Raw genomic sequence first — 12282 nt, 5'->3', positions numbered from 1 at the left:
GATTTGAAATGAATCAAAGACATTAGACTTGTACTTCAAAAAGTACACCCATGTGCATCTAGAGAAGTCATTAATGAAGGTGAGCACATATCCAAGACCTAAAAAAGATGGAGTGGGAAATGACATAAGATCACTAAGTATCAACTCTAATGGTGCCTTATCACGTGTGGATCTACCTACTGGAAAAGGATCTCTATGATGTTTGCCAAGTGCACAACCTTGACACACATCGTTAATACAAGAGATCTGAGGTAACCCAATCATTAGCTCATATGTACTCATATGTTATAGATATCTATAGAATTGGAGCTCTCAAAGCCATCAAATTGATATAAGTGAGACTAAAGATCAACACTCCTTGTAGCAATAACCAAGTTAGGATCATGGAGGTCTCAAATAACCACATCATGTGGTGAGAACTCAACTTTCTTTCTAGATCCTAAATGACAAATCTAAAAGATATACAGGAGGTTTGTAGAAATGGCCGAAACCAAGAGAACATCTTGTAGTAAACCACCTTCTAAAGAGATAGTTCTTGAACCTATGACTGAAATCTGAGAAGAATCACCAACTACAAATTATGTAGTAGCACTCTGAGAAAGTGAGGTAACCGAATTAGGTGATTTTTTCATATGATGGGAAGCTCCAGAATCAAGAATCTAAGAAGGTATAGAAGATAATGCTTGTGCAGAATGAGCATGTCCTTTCCTTGGAGGTGGAGGTGGAGGCTTCATAGAAGTAGTACTGGAATGTTGCATGGCCTCCTTTAATGCCTCAAGGCATTTCCAACACCTAGAAACTCGATGTCCTTCCTTGCCCCAAAAACTGCAAGGTTTGCCTGTATACTTCTTAGTCTTGGAGGAAGACTGACCAAACTTAGAAGTATTACCCTTCTAAGAGGGGTTCCAAGCATCTGATTTGGGAGGAGGCTCAAAGGAACTCTCGCTGCCTACTAAATCTATCTTATGCTTCAGTTTCTACTTCAACTTTCCTGTAGATTTCTAAGCTACCAATGCCTTCATCTTAGAACCAGTCATAGTATCCAACTATGTGAGTTTTGATTGCTCTCTAGTCAAGCAATCACAAAAGACCTCAAAAGTAGGCATAATGAATCTATTCCCCAAAGCATCTTTGGTGGAATAGAATGTGGAAGAAAATATCTAAAAAATCCCTCGAAGCTTAGAGAGAATCAAATAGATGCACTCAGCATCAATCTTCTTCTTTCCACAACCCTACAACAAGTATCTCTATTGAGTAAACTTCATCAAGAAGTCATCAATACTCAGAAAGGAATCTAACACAAGTGATATAATCTCTATCTCTATCTGAAGTTCCCTAAACTCATTCACTATAACAAACAAGCCTTCAAGATTGGTCCATATCTAGAGGAGTATAGCACCCATCTAGATGAAACTATAGACTATCTGAGACCTCTAAAGAAATCAATTGTATTGCCTCATCCATCTTGTTCCTATGATGTATGATCTCAAAATTTGATGTAGTGAAAGGAAAGAGAATCCCCAAAGGGGATGTCCTAGCCCCTAGCAATAAAACCACATAGTAGAAACACAAAAACAAGAAGCAATAATGCAAGATCTGATACCAAATTACAATTCTTAATTCATAGCTATATAATTGATTACATGCAATGTGTCGAGCTATAAGGCCTTCCCAATTATAGCCAAATACAAAGAAACTAATCGTTTTGCAAGATCCCTCAAGATCCAATCCAAACACTAGCTAGTCTAGATCCACACTTTGGTGGAAACCCCCAAGGAAGATCTCAACTTGTGCTCACAAGCCCACTAAGAAATCTCCTTGTTTTCCAATTCGTAGCTACTAGCTCTTTTCCAAATTCTCTCCACTACCACCTCCTCTTATCCATGATGGATGAATAATCACTAAAAACTTCCCCACAACCCCTACTTATACCAATCTAAGCCACAAGTCAGCCCAGAACACAAATTAAATATAAATACATAAATTAAATGCCACAAGTTGGCCTGCAACAACAATTAAATGCCCAAAATCGATATCCAAGTAAAATCATGATATCTCCTAGTTTTGATTGAATTAAAACTTTCACTTTGAACCGTAGTTAGTACTCTAAGACCTCTTCAATACTTGAAATTTTTATCATCTAACTCATTGTGGAAAATTAGTTACATAGCCTAAAACAAGCACCAGAAAACATATCTCCAAAAACAAGGTAACCAAACCATGCTGAGCAACCAAAGACCATGTCAAGTTCCCAGACCATGCCAAGCAACCATAGACCATACTGAGCAACCATAGACCATGCCAAGAAACCAAAGACCATGCCAAGTTCCCAAATCATGTCAAGTAACCAAAGACCATGCCAAGTTCCAAAGCATGCCAAGCAACTAGAGACTATGTCGAGTTCCCAAAGCATTTCGAGCTCTAGTCCTTCTTTAACTGAGTACTAATCCAAGCACCCTCAAAAGAAACTAATAAGCCTCCTCCCATGAGCTCTAAAGTAGTCAACAAGAAAACCCAAGATTCTTTTGTCCCTAGGTAAATAGAAAAGTGTGTCCCACACTTTGATGCCCAAAGAAAGAGCAACAACCATCTTCATCTTCACCAAAGGTTTCCATTCCAATAGGGACAAGAAAACCAATTTGCACATCATCCACACTTGTATCATTATGTCAAACACCAAAATCTCAACCATCTAATCAGCATGCTCACACCCAAGATCAAATTACACATAATACTTCAACAACAAACCTTCATCCACATCAACAACTAGTGAATCCATACCAGTAGCAAAAAAACCCACATCAGCAATAGAAAAATCCACATTAGCAACAACAAACTCCAAATCAAAAGAAACATGTAGATCTCCATCAACACATGCCAAACTTACAACACTTGCAATCTCATTGCTCACAACAAGATGCTTTGTAATACATAACTCAACACCAATAGCAACCAGATCATCTACAATCGAGCGCTCTATAATTTCCATGTTAGACTCAGCCAACTGGTCATGAAAACCAACCTCTATCCTAGCATCAACAAGGATAGGAATATCTTTAGCAACAACCTCTAGCTGTTCTACAAGTTTTGTATCAGACTCCACAATCTAATCAACAAAACCAAACTCTTCCACCTCGACCTTGCTATGCCATCTTTTTTCACAAACAAGTCTTCTAACTGGCTAGCCAACTCTTTTCCAGATCGGTAGAATCCAACTCCACAAACATCTATGGAATGCCTTCCTCATCCGTTCCTTATCTTGATCAGATGAACCACTTTCAAACTAAGCAACCACCTTCTTAGTTTGATTAGCTAGACTAACTTCAAACTAAGCAAACATCTTAGAAAAATTCCTCTTGACCACATCATGGAGATTCACAATCATCTCAAGGTCCAATCCTCTTGGAGTCATCTCCCAAGATCTTCATAAACTCTCTATAACAAATCCTTCCCATGCTCCTTGTGACAATCTTGAATTTTTTGCAAGTTAGATTGCAACCTACCACCTTGTATGAACAATCAAGAACCACATCACAAGTCTAGGACCATGGATCTCCAATCCATAAACTCTACAATCATGCCTCAACAAGATCAATCTTCCATCTTTGCATCCATCAATCCATCTATAAGCCCTCTATAATTGCAAGTTAGAACCATGATCTACCACCTTGCAACCAAGAGATCTAAGACTCTAGAAAGAAAAATACACCACCAAATTGAGATCTTCTCAGATCTACTTATCCAACCCAAGTCCTGGTACAAACTACAACAACTTCAGTGATCTTTCTACACACTCAGGAAAAATTGTGCTCTAATAACATTTGATGTAGTGCAAGGTAGAAGAATCCCCAAAGGAGATGTCCTATCCCCTAGAAATAAAACCATACAATGAAAACACAACAACAAGAAGCAATAATGCAAGATCTAATACCAAATTACAATTCTTAATTCATAGATATATAATTGATTACATGCAATGTGTCAGGCTATAAGGCCTTCCCTATTACAGCCAAATACAAAGCAAGTAATAGTTCTGCAAGATCCCTTAAGATACAATCCAAACACTAGTTATTCCAAATCGACACTCTAGTAGAAACCCCCAAGGAAGATCTCAGCTTGTGCTCTCAATCTCACCAAGTAATCTCCTTGTTTTCCAAGCCATAGCTACTAGCTCTTCTCCAAATTCACTCCTCTACCACCTCCTCTTCTCCATGATGGATGAATAATCACTAAAGACTTCCCCAAAACCAATACTTATACCAAATTAAGCCACAAGTTGGCCTAGAACACAAATTAAAAATAAATACATAAATTAAATGTCAAAAGTTAGCCTACAACAGTAATTAAATGCCTAAAATTGATATCTAAGTAAAATCATGATATCTCCTACCTCCAATTGAATTAGAACTCACACTTCAAACCATAGTTAGTAATCTAGGCCCTCTTCAATCTTTGAAATTTATATCATCTAGCTCATTGTGGCAAATTAGTACCAGGAAACATATCTCTAGAAGCAAGGTAACCAAATCATGTCAAGAAACCAAAGACCATGCCAAGTTCCCAGACCATGTCGAGCAACCATAGACCATGCCAAGAAACCATAGACTATGCCAACCAACCAACGACCATGCTAACTTCCTACAACATGTCGAGCAACCATAGACCATGTTGAGCAACCAAAGACCATGTCGAGTTCCCAAAGCATGTCGAGCATCAATCCTTCTTCAACCAAGTACCAGATTAAGCACCCTCCAAAGAAACTATCTAGCCTCCTCTCATGAACTCCAAAGTAGTCATCAAGTAAACCCAAAATGTTCCTACATCAAAAGGCCTCTATAAAACTAGCTACACTACATCTAAACAAGACCACAATCCTTTTGACTGGAGAAGCCATGTCATCAAGGTCTTTCGTGTGTGATAATTATGAGTGGTTAGAAGTTTTAGACAAGAAGAGGTCTCGACCATTATTTTAGAAGGAGATTTTAATATTTTATAATATAATTATATAATAACACAAAATAATATAAAAAATGCCCCCACAATGCAATAACCAAACCCCAGCTTACAAATAGAATACATAAATGAGAGAGAAGAAAAAAAACTTCAGATATGAATCAAAAATACCTGGTACCAAATACTGGTGAAATGACAAAGAATCTAGAGAGTGCTTGAGAAGATCTTTTTGGCACTTTTTTCAGAACGAAAAACAAAGCTACAATGAAGAAGTTATGCCCCTCGGAAGATAGAAGTCATCATTAATAGACTTCAAGTGCCAAAATAGGTATCAATTTGAAAAAAAATCTCATAAATTCCTTCTCCATCATCTCTATCTCAAAACTAGCTTTTTGGTGCTTTTTTCAGATCGAAAAAAGACCCCTATATGCTCAAGTTATTGTGAAAAAAGTGACAGGGCCCCAGAAGCAATACAAATTATTTTTAAAAAATAAAAAATAATTTAAAAAACTTTTAAAAACCCACTGCTGGTGAGTGGCATTCTAGGTAGAGGAGGTTGGTAGAGGCAGAGCGCTACTAAATGCAGTGGAGCAAAGTGACGCCGCGGTGAAGGGAAGGTGGGCCATCAGTGGCTGGCAATGCCAGGACCGCTAGCAATCACCATTGCTGATTACTGGGATTGCTAGCTGGTTTTTTTAAACTGTAATAGCGAAAATTGTTGATTTTTATAATTTTTTAAAAAAAATTATGTCTTGAACTACATGTAGAGGTCGTATGGCCCTATTGTGCAAATTTTTTTGCCTCTCAGATCAACATTGTCCAAAGTGGACAAACTTTATATGGAAATAGGGGTTTTGACACCACCTAAATCCATCCGTGATGTCCACCCCCTCTTTTCAAAAAAAAATACTAAAAAACTCTACATCTGTTCTATCAAACCCTCATTCTCCTTTTTCTCCAAATAACAAAGAAGCTATAGTAAATCTGGCTCTGATACCATGAAGGATTTGATCAATACAAATCCACAAAGCCTTTGAACACCTGCATGTAAAAAACCTATCATAGAAAAAAAATACAAGAGAAGGAAAGGGTTTTTATATGAAAATTATGCAAATGTATTCTCATAAATGAAAGCGTAAGATAAAAATGACAAAAGATCAATCCTTATAAAAGGAGATCAAAATCTAAAAAGGGTAACCTAAAAAGAGAAAAGCTATTTAATAATTACTAATTAATTATTAAATTCAGATGCAAAAGGTGCATAAAGTAAAATCTTAAGAAGGGAATAAAGTGAATTTAATAAATTAAATTAAATTAATGCTTTACTCTAACACCAACATCCCTATACAAATATCTTAAAGAAATAATGTCAGAGTTCCAAAGGCAGATTGACTACAACTTCCAAGAAAAGAGTAGGAAAATGGACTCATGGTTTCATAAGCAAGATGAGAAATTGTTGGTATGTGATAGGCAGCTTGATGAGATTGCAAGGCAACAAGAGATAGAGAGATAGCAGGAGGAGATGGCATACCAACCCTATCTCCAACAACAAGAAGATGAGAGGGAGAAATATAGACATTTTGAGGAGAATCTTGTAATTCAAGTTGCTACAAAAAAAGGAGAGGAAATGAGGCTCAAGTCAACTCATTTTCAAACCAAGGAAAAAGAAGTAACACTTTCTTTAAAGTATGTCATTCTTAGCTTTAGGAAGGCCCCTCTATTACAACATTGTGCTAACAAGAACAAAGAGGTTGTGGTTGAGAAGAAGGAAGATGATCCAATCCTATTATTTGAAGAGCTTCCCTCTTTTGTTGAGGCAAAAGAGGAAGATAAGGTTGTTACTTCTCTTGAGGAAGAAATAATGGCTTTTGAGCCTTTACAAGTGAATAAGGATCTACTTCAAGATGAGCAGGAAGAAGATCATTTGTTGCAGCAAACAATCCTCCATGATGTGGAGGATGGAGAACAGAGCCTTAAGGATAACTCTATCCTTAAGAAGGAATATGCTGATATGAATGAGGTTTCCCCTCAACCTATGCATATTATTGCAGCTATGATGGAGGAGATCAATGATGAGGATGACCTTTTGGATGAGTTTGATGTTATCTACTCTTCCATAGATGTTGAGTCATCATCTCCTATATATGAGGAGCACATTCTTTAGTAGTGACAAGTGGAGAGTCACACCATACCAGTACCTCCCAAGGAGGTGGCTCATGAGCATCATGAGCAATAGGTGGAGATTGTTTCTTCACAAAGAGAGGAGCCACTCCCAAATCATTTGGATGCTACCATTGTAGAGCACAACACGGTCAAGGATGATTTCCTGGACCTAGCACCATCAAGAGGATACCCCATCAAGCATCTACATCTGTAGCAATGCATGTTGCCCTAGGTCATACTCATTCCAGAGAATGAGAAAGGTTTTCATAAAAAAGAGAAAGCATGTTTTTCTCAAGTTGACAATGTCCCAGTGTTAGAAAGCTTCATTATTTTCAACATTGGGAGGAATATGCTCCACGCAATAGTGTACTTGTCATGATTACTGCTATTTTTAGTTGCCCACATGCATGAAAGAATAAATCAATAGGTAAGGAATGGAAGCTACTTCAGCAAACCAGTTAATGGGTTTGTTTGACTTTCCATATCTATAAATTTTTGTACATAGTAGATTAGGTGTTTTTTGCTTTTCAAGAAGTGCATGAGCACAAGCTATTTCTCTATGAAATAGAAGGCTTCAATTTTTTTTGGTTGTAGAGGTTGTAGTTTTTCTAGTTGTTTGCAAAAAAGGGGCTCATTTTTGTGACTCTATAGCCCAATCGATTGTCTAACGTCACTGGTCCATGCTTAGTAGGAAAGCATCCCCTCTTAGTCACTAAAAATGTTAGCCATTTTAGACCCCATATTTGTTCCAATGTTTTCATCCTCATGAAATACCTAGGGTGATAGCTGTGACTTGATCAATTTTCATATTGCCATGCAGGCATGTTAGGGATACATAAAAAACCTTATTCTTTTGATTATATCCCTAAGGATTTTAAAAATCTTTCACATCAATGAAATATTTCAAGTTGTAACAATGTGATTCCCCTTCATCACCCTGTCACTCCAATTTATCACCTAACCATCAAATGGGTTGCAAGGGTGTGAAGCAGTCGATATAACCATTAGTGTGGCCTTACAATTGTTAGTGCTAGCATTCAAGATTAGGTGATGTGGGAGCAACTCACCATCAATCACATGATTGCATGTCAATTTTTCCTTAAGGAAATACCTCAAGGGGCCTACAATCTTCTCAGTTGTCAATTTTAAATAAATGAATGGCTTGAGTTTCCTCACTTTCTAAAGATGCATGAAGTTTAGCCAAAGTGGGAAAATGAGAATTTTCCATGTGGACGTGGTGGGACCAGGTGCATATGAGCCTCTTTATCACAATGTCACAAGGGTTAGAAGGTAATTTAACATTAATCATTTCAAAGGAGTGTATTGTCCAATGAGGATAGATAAATTGATTTTAATATGAATCCATTGAAAGAAATTAGATAGGCTTCAATATTTCAAGTTGTGAAGTTGTAATTCAAGAAAGCAATCAAGTTGATGGTCTTCACATCTTCACATACAATTAAGGTTAACCCAAAGTTATACTAGCGATGATGTGATCCCCTTAGTTGTGGCTTTTCAAGGTTAAAGGATGGGTTAAGGCTTGAAGTTTGAGAAGTTGTGATCCAATGTAAATGTCAACTCTTTTTCTCCAATTTGTAATATTTAGAGATAGAAGGTAGTAAGAGGTGGTGAGGAGGTGATGCAATTAAAGATAAAGGTATCACACTTTCACGTGGCTAAGGGAATGTTAGGTCCTAGTAGTTACAAAGGTGCAAAATAGTCAATTTGATGCTTGCAGGGTTGCTACAGTTAGTGGATAAGGTGGTTTCAGATTGCAAAGTCATGAACAAGGAAATAAAAAGATAGTTAAGGGACTAGGTGAAATGTTGCAAGGATTCATTTGCATTTATTATTTATGGTTGTGAAACTGTAAAGTTAGAGTTGGTAGTCATCAAAATAGTTATTGTGGCATCACATGTTTCAGATAGTGTTTGTGACTAGCAGTTTTGATGGAGTGATTAAGGCATGAAATAAGGTAGTCATAGTTTTGTAGGGCTAAACAATTAATGAGGAAAATGAGTTTTGAAGCCATAAATAGGTGCATTCAACAGGTCAACATAATAGATAGAAAACTATGTGAGGTGGTATAGTGCTTAAAAGTAATAGGGCCATGTAGCAAGTTTGACAGTTGACTCTAGTTGACTTGATTATATAGTTGACTTGGTGTATCAAGAACATAGAATAAAGAATCTCTTTGATGGTAAACAGATCCTTTTGATCATGTATAACCATTTTTATTTTTTTCCATGCCTGGTAAATGCAGTTTTTATCCTCCTGCTACCTGGTTTATCCACCTACTCAGCCAGAGTAGTTATGGCTATCATTTCTTTCTCTTTAGGGATCAAATTGCATGCAAAGATATGATTTCCTCATATGGACATGTACCTCGATCAAATCTTCCTGGAATTGATAGTGATTGTTCTCTACAAATTAAAGGCATTAGTTGAGTTTTGGCTTTCAATAGAAGTTTTCTTAGTTATGCTTGAGCTATAAAAGCAAGTTTTGTAACCCTTCTAAGGGTTAGTATTTTCTTTGATTCTATGTTAGCTATATTTGCATGCTCTGCTACTGTAATTTCCTTTTCCCTCTAAATGAACATAATTCTCTGGTGTATCTCTTTCTTCCCTTAATATGTTGTGCAATATTCTCTTGCCTTTTATTAATGTATTACCTCTATTCTTCAGCTTATATGATTATATCTATTTTCCCTTTGAATGATATAAAGTGAAGTTACTTCCTTATATAATTCTTTTGGTTTTTTATCTATATATGTCTATTGATTTAAGAAAGGATTGAATCTATGTACTTTGAGATTATATTGATGAATTATTCTTTTCTAGGTAGAGATAAGATTGAACATACTATTTTGGTGTATCACCCCTATAGATTAGATTAGGTACTTTAATTTTGATGCATTTCCTCCTCCTTTTTCCTCTCAAGAAGTAGTTAGGTGCATCCTAATAGTAAGGAATCTGACCTTCTCCATAGACTCAATCTCATTTTTTAAGTCCCACAACTTGGATATTGTTTCCATGTTTCACAAGGTTGGCTTTAGGTCAAACTTTTGGCAAGGGTGCAAACTTTTTGTGACAACATTACTCTATCCCTATTTTGCACACACAAACAAATATGTTAAGTCTCATAATGGGTAACATGGAAAAACTTTCTAAATCTCATTCATGGTTAATGTATCTAGATACGTACATATATGCTAAATCTTATATTTGGGCTACACATAATAATTTTCTAAAGTCCCATATATAGGTACCACATTCAAGCACAACATACTAAGTCTCATACATAGATAAAACATATTTTTACACATGACCATGCCATGGTGATACAATAGATGTTAATCTATGGATGGAACATTGGTGGGTTGACTAGTGGGCTACCACCTTGTTAGACTATTTCAATGCTATCTTTTGCAAAATCTCTCTTGGTGATTCATAGTAGGGTAGGCACTCTATTGGGTGAGGCAATCACTTTTCTCTCCCTTCTCTCTCTTTTTCTTTAATGCTAGTAGAGATAGATCCAAAAGCTATGTGGATTAATAATGCTTCTCTTGAATTTCTTATATCATCACTTATGTTCTTCTAATAGCTTTCCAAATATGATGTTAGCAAGAGAGATTATTTTTAGCTGAGATTTCTCTCACTAGTTGATTTGGGTGTTTAGTACTAACCCATTTGATGCATCTTTTGCTTTATTTTTCTTTGCACCCTAGTGTATGGATGTGGAGTTAGCACCCTTAGTATTGGGGGCTTTCTTTTTTTGACTATGCGATGCTCTATCTCATTGCAATTCACCAGATTCTTCTTCTTCTTCTCTCTAGTTTACCGAAAGTGTGGGTTGATCCACACTTTTGCTAAAGTGAGAACTAAATGTACTATCTTAAATTGGAAGCAATCCAATTTAATGAAAGTTTAGCAACTATTTAATGTGGGATCATTATGTTCTCTCTCTTTCTTTTCTCCTTCCCTTTTTCTCCCTTTCTCTTAGGTGGAATTGGGGTAAAACCTAATAGATCCTCTTTAAAGCTCTTATTTTTATGGTGATAAGCTCAAGGTAGGATGAATTTTCCCCTAGGTCCCTCCTTTCTATCCATCTTTCCACTAGGAATCCACTCTTGGCACTAAAATAGGGTTTCCTTAGAATCTGAGCATGATTTCCAGATTCTGAGACATGTTTTGGGGTCCCCAAATTGTCCCTTGAGATTTTGCACCTGACTCAAGGGTGCAGTTTGCTCCTAAAGAATTAGGAGGACATTGCACCCGTGATGGGGTATTCAATGTGACATTGCACCCCTGATTAGGCCCTATTTTGGCCAAATTACTTTGGGTATCATGTTTTACACAGTCGAGTAGAAACTCTTATGTTAGTCAGCCAATGTCTAGTTAGTTTATTCCAATCTCTATTTAAACCCTTCCAATTTTATGCATTTTTTGTATCATGGTATCTCATGATCAAGTGTTCAAGCATCCACAAGTTCAACCTCTCAAGTTCTCAAGTTATCAAATGTTAAAGGCATTCAATCTCTCTCCATTGAAGATCAAGGATTCATGCATTCAATATATTGAATGACTTATGTAAGATCTAGCATTTCACTTTCAAAATTCTAGATCTCCCTTCATACATTCAAGATCCTCTATTACATCTTCTACGTCCATCCTCTTAAAATCTACATTCATCTACATGAATTCTTATGGTCAATTTCAAGTGCATTCATTCATGAAGGTTTTGATGTCAGTTTGATTTTTCTTTGTTATTTTGAAGTTGTGTCAAAGCTATTACATCTACATACTTGATTATATTTTAAATTCAAGATCACATGCATAGATTTGCATTACTTCATGTTAGATCTATCACTACTACTTGCTAACATTCCATTTCAATTATTTCAATTCAAGGTTAATTCCAAATAGTGGTTTGACTAAGGCAAACCCCTCTCCCCCTCAACAACAACAACAAACAAACAATCCTTTATTTTGTAGGTTTTGGATCTTAAATCAGAGAATAAGTTGTAGATCTAGACACCCTTTTCATTATTTATCTAAATTGCAAAATTAGAATCAACATCACACAAATTTTATTAGGGTCACACTACAAACCTAAAAATGGGCTATCAAACAACCTCTAAAAGAGAAAATTCTCATATTATGAGCT

The sequence above is a fragment of the Cupressus sempervirens genome, chromosome 4 (genome assembly GCF_028749045.1).
Source record: "Cupressus sempervirens isolate cs-2001-9-10 chromosome 4, ASM2874904v1, whole genome shotgun sequence".
NCBI classification, from domain to species: Eukaryota; Viridiplantae; Streptophyta; class Pinopsida; order Cupressales; family Cupressaceae; genus Cupressus; species Cupressus sempervirens.
This window is presented reverse-complemented; position numbering follows the sequence as displayed.